Below are 6015 nucleotides of genomic sequence, written 5' to 3' on the forward strand. Positions count from 1 at the left end.
CACTTAAATGTCAGAATGGTGTAAATTCCAACATTCTAGTGTCAAGATATATTGAACAGTTTTATCAGGAATGCAAAGTAGAGATACATACTGCAATGTTTCTCCCAACCATGATCTTAGAGAAACAACTAGATATCAAGAATACAATATCCAGTGAAGCAATCTTTTAAAAGTGATGGGAAGGGGGTTCCCAAGACAGCTGAATAGGGAATGGAGGTCCTAATTTTTATTAGGGGAAGCTACTTGAAGGAGAGGCAAAAGCCTTACTAGGGGACAGTCAGAGAGTTCTCAGGGGGAACAGTGGAGATAGCAAAGGGACATGACCTAGAAGCATGGCACAGTAATTATGCAGTGACAAACAAGGACATCTTGGTGACTTCTGTTGGCCTGGAGCTGTGCTGAAACAAACAACAAACAAGCAAACAGCGTGACTTGATAAAGAAGAAAATTACACATTGTGTCTTAAATCTTAAATTCAGACTGTTGGTGCCAGAGATCAAGGCCAAACTCTGCAAGCAATGGTCTGCAAATGGGCTAACATTAGCATCATGCTGAGTGGGGAAAAGTGGCAGGCATTTCCTCTAAGATCTATAACCCCAAAACAATGTCCACTTTTATTATTACTATTCAGTATAGCCCTGGGAGTTTTAGAAAGAGCCAGTATGCAAGAAAAAATATATCAACGAGCTACAAAACTGAAAAGATGAAGCCTGCAGGAAACCATGCAGTTGGGACAGATGGCACAGGAGTGTGGCAAGCACCACTCCTCAGCAAGGCTATGAGGAGTTTCTGGCTGTGTTTCAAGGCCTAGCAGAATGTCTGATTACTTCACTGCTGCGTCACTTGATCACCTCTGTGTTACCTGTAGGAACACTTGATCACTTCTGTTACTTCCTGGAATTCTCTTGAGTGTACTGTTGTTTTTCTGCATAAGTGAAATGATTTGTGCAACTGGTTTAATACCAGTAACTGATTTTATCAATCATGGTAAAAGGGTCTTTAGTAACTTAGGACAAAGACACACAGCTAAAAGCATACAAATTGAGCTTATATTGTTCCCAAATGTTTTATTGTGTGCCTTCCCTTGTCCTGGCACCTACTCTAAGATGCATGATATTCTCCATAAGAAATGGCAACATAATATCTTAGAACAGGTGGCAATCATGGAGGTACAAAGAGTTTGTTAACCATGCAGCCTGGAACTCTGACAACCTACAGAATGATGCAGTTACCCTGGCTTCTCACCATGTAAAGCAAAAGTATACAGGGCACCTCCTAAGGTGGAGACAAATGTGAGCCCCTAGAGGAAAATGGATTGAGACTTCTACCTTATACTGTGCCTTATTATTAGGGAAAAATAGTTTTAAAAGATAAAGAGCTTTTTGTAAAGGCCCTCCATTTGTAGAAAGGCTGAGTTGCCCTGACACTTTTCACTGCCCTTTAACAAAAGAACAAAAAACAATTGAATCAGTACTAAATGAAGGTGATGGTAATTAGTATGTGATTGATTAATTATAAGATTTAATAAAGAATCTATTGAGCCCAGCATGATAGTATAGTGGCTAAAGCCCTTGCCTTGCATGTGCCAGGATCCCATATGGATGCCGCCGGTTCTTTTTTTTTTTTTTTTTTTTAAAGATTTATTTTTATTATTTTTTCATTGGAAAGGCGGATATACAGAGAGCAGAGACAGAGAGGAAGATCTTCCGTCCGATGATTCACTCCCCAAGTGAGCGCAATGGGCCGATACTATGCCGATCCGAAGCCAGGAGCCTCTTCTGGGTCTCCCACGCGGGTGCAGGGTCCCAAAGCTTTGGGCCGTCCTTGACTGCTTTCCCGGGCCACAGGCAGGGAGCTGGAAGGGAAGCGGGGCTGCCGGGATTAGAACCGGTAATGCCGCCGGTTCTAATCCCAGTGGCCCCGCTTCCCTTCCAGCTTCCTGCCTGTGGCCTGGGAAAGCAGTGGATGACATCCCAAAGAGTTGGGAACCTTTACCCATGTGGAAAACCTGAAAGAGGCTCCTGGCTCCTGGCTTTGGATTGGCACAGCTCCAGCCATTGCAGCTACTTGGGGAGTGAATCGGTGGATGGAAGATCTTTCTGTCTCTACTCCTCTCTGTGTATCTGGCTTTCCAATAAAATAAATAAATATTTTTAAGAAAGAATATATGGTATATGCCTTTATATACTCTTTTCATTTGTAAGCTTTCTTTTTAATCCTTTGTTCTTCATATTTTAAGTAATATTAGTTTATCCAAAATTGATTTTGGATATATGTAATCCACTTGTAAATATGTAACTGCATGTGCTGCCAACCGTGGAGTTTCTGGCTTCAGCTGGATGACTACAGGTCTGAATGAGTAACTGTTTGCTGAAAATATTTTCTTTACTTCCATAGGTCGAAGTATGCACACACCAGTTCAATCAGACTTCCTGAATGACACATGGAAGAAATTGAATTTGACCTCATATTTTAATGAGCATATACAATAACACTTTTACTATTACATCTATGGATTTAATAGCTGATCACTTAGCACAACTGTTTCACTAATTTTACATAGAAGTTTTTGGTATAGTGTTAAGAACAATCATACTGCAACTGGATACTGCCAAGTCATAACGACTATTGGCCCAGAAGTAGAAATGAACTAATAATACACGTGAGCCAGCACGTCTTAGATGTGTTTAATATCTTCTCTTGCTTCATGAAAATATTTTGCTTATATACCATATAATTCACTTGTTTTAACTGTATAATTCCACAGTTTAGAGTGCAGTCTCAAAAGTTTTGAAAACACACAGAAATTACTTTTAGAACAGTTTGGGGCCTGTACCATGGTTCAACAAGCTAATCTTGCACATTATATTGCTGGCATTTTGTATGGGTGTGTCCATGTCCTGGATGATCCATTTCCAATCCACCTTTCAGCTGGGAATGTATTAGAAGATGTCTCAAGTCCTCAGGAATCTACACCCACATTGGATTGCTGGAAGAATCTCCTGTCTCCTGACCCTGTATTTTCTCAGTTTGGATTGTTTGGGCATTTGGGGAATGAGCCAGCAAAAGGAACATCTTTCCTTCTCTGTTTCTCCTTCTTTTTGTGATTCTGCCTTTCCAATAACAAAAAATAAAGAGTACAGCTTAAAAAAAAAAAGAAAAAAAGAAAGAACAGTTCAATAACCCCCCAAATAAGTTTAGTTAATCCCCATTGCCAGCTCTTGCAAATGTTCACCTATTTCCTACTGTATAACTTTTGTTATACAGAAAATTTCATATAAATAGAACCATATAACATGTGCTCTCCTTTTATTGACTGACCACTAAGGTAATGTTTAAGAGAATCATTCATTTTATAGCATATATGTATACTTCATTCTAACCTATGGTCAGACAATGTTTGAGACTATGGATATAGATACTACATTTTCATTCTATGTTGGTGGTCACTTGTCTGTCTCGTCCCTGGCTTTGGCTATCAAAACCTTGTCTTTATTAGCCTATCATCTACTTTGTTGTGGCTATATTGCCATTTTTTTCAGTGTGTGAAAAAAAGTGGAATTTCTGACTCATGTGGTAACTATATTTATCCAATGAATTAAAACTTTCAAGGTGACTGGCCTCCTTTCCATTCTGGAATGTATAGAATTAGCATGCTTAGTTATACTTAAATGTACCATATTATGCTCCATATAGTGAATATTTTTACATGTTTTTCACAACATGTATATCCTTGTTAGGGAAATGTCTTTTCGTATCCTTTGGACATGTCTCCATTGAGTTCTTTTTAATACTGATATTTTAACCTTGTGTATTTTTATGCAAATATCTTAGTCATATGATTTGCAAGCACTTTTGGAATTTAGAGTTCATCTATTCACTTTAGATCTTTTACACTTCAATATTAATATCTGAGAAATGTAGACTCCATGGAAGTATAATTTGCTATTCTGATACATGTGCAAAATGAATATTGACCAAATATGGGTAGTGATTATGTCCATCCCCTCATGCATTTAGTATTTCTTTGCAGCGAGAATGTAAAAAAACCATTTATGTATTTTCTATGCTAACATACACCATACCTTATTGGTAACTCCAGTACCTCTACAACTCAGGAAAACAGAGTTTATTTCTCTATTGTGTAAGAGAAGATTTTCTTATCGAGCTGTCCTTTTCAGTACGCTTATATGAGATCCTGGCATGTTCAAGGCGAGGACTTTAGCCGCTAGGCCACGCTGCTGGGCCCTGGGATTCTTTTGTTTTGTGTATCCCACCAAGTGTTCTCATTCATATGCTGTCCACTCAGCTATTCTCATACAAATGATATCCCTTTAGTATACCAATGATACCCTCTCAGTTGCTTTTATACAACTGTTATCCTATCAATTATAAACCTGTGCTTGCTGACCTTCTGGGGTCACAAGGTCCTACTACACTATTGGAGTCAGTATAGAGAATGCTAAGAGCAACTGATAATTGACCTGCTGTATGACAGAGCTTCTCACCTCTGGAAATATTTTCAAAGGAAATAAAATCTATTTATATAAGAAAGGCACCTGTAAGCTTGCATTTATTGCAACACAATTTACAATAGCAAAGCCTTGGGAATAACTCAGATGCCTATAAAAGGAGGAGTGGATAAAGAAACTGTAGTGAATCTATTCCAAGGAATACTACTCAGCCATTAAAAAGAATGAAATTGTACCATTTGAAACCAAATTGTCCCAACTACAGACCATTTTGCTCAGTGAAATACATCAAGCCCCAAAGGACAAAGATTGCATATTCTCTCTGATATAAGACAACCTTCTTGCCAAATATAAGATTAATTGAGTTTTCAATCACGTTTTTGCTACATATCATGGGGTTGGATATTTTTGTTTTACTTTCATTCCTTGAAAAGGAAATTTTGTTTTAAATTATTAACTTCATATTTTCTCATTGCAAGAGAATATTTCATAGTCTATGTATAAAATGCTTTTTTATTCTTCAATTCACTGAAATTCATTTATTCCCAGTTTTGGGCATAATGGCCTATGTTCTTTGTTACAACCTTGAGATAATTTCATTTGGACTATTTAAAATCATCACTGAGTTTGCAAGAAAAGGATATGCTTAATCACAGGACAAATCCACGTTTAATATTTTTAGATCTGCAGTTCCATAGTGAACTCATCATTTTTTCGTTCCTATAATGTATTTGATAAAGAATTTCTTCACATTTTTGCTAATGCTTTTTTGCCTTTTTTAGCTTCATCTCTGCAAGTTAGTGTGTATACTGGCTTGCTATTGTGATTTTGACTTGAATTGCCCTAATGATATTGAGCCACATATGTTGACCATGGATTCATATGCCTATTGGCACTCATGTATTTTAGTGTCTGTTAACGCTAATTATTGTTGATTGAATTATTTTTATACTTACTGAGTTATCAACTTGATTTACACTCTCAATAAATATTTCAGTTTCATAATTTGAAATATCATTTTTGTTCTTCCTGTTTATATACTTAATTGCTATTTTATAATTCTATATCTTACATCATAAAATTTTCTAATTATATGCATGGGAACCTTGCATATTTATGAAATATATATATGGTTATTATATCCATCACCTCATGCATTTGTCATTTTTGTAGTAAGAATGTTGACTTATTTATTTTAAAGTTTATTTTTTTAGTTAGAAATATAGATATATAGGGAGCAGCAAAGTCAGAGAAAAAGTTTCTGTCCACTGGTTCAATCCCCAGAGCTGAGTGATCCAAAGTCAAAAGCCAGGAATTTTCTTTGGGTCTCCCATGCTGGTGCAAGATCCCCAGGCTTTGACCCCACTCACATTTTACTGCTTTCTTGGGCCACAAGCATGAAACTGGATGAGACATGGAGTAGCCAGGACACAAATTTGCACTCCTGGGGAACATGGAACGTGCAAGATGAGGATTTAGCCACTGAGCCATTGCACCAGAAGCATGTAGTAAGAACATTTCAAAAGTACTATTTTATCTGTGA

The sequence above is a fragment of the Ochotona curzoniae genome, unplaced genomic scaffold (assembly GCF_017591425.1).
Source record: "Ochotona curzoniae isolate NIBS_2020 unplaced genomic scaffold, NIBS_Ocur_1.0 scaffold_4506, whole genome shotgun sequence".
Lineage (NCBI taxonomy): Eukaryota > Metazoa > Chordata > Mammalia > Lagomorpha > Ochotonidae > Ochotona > Ochotona curzoniae.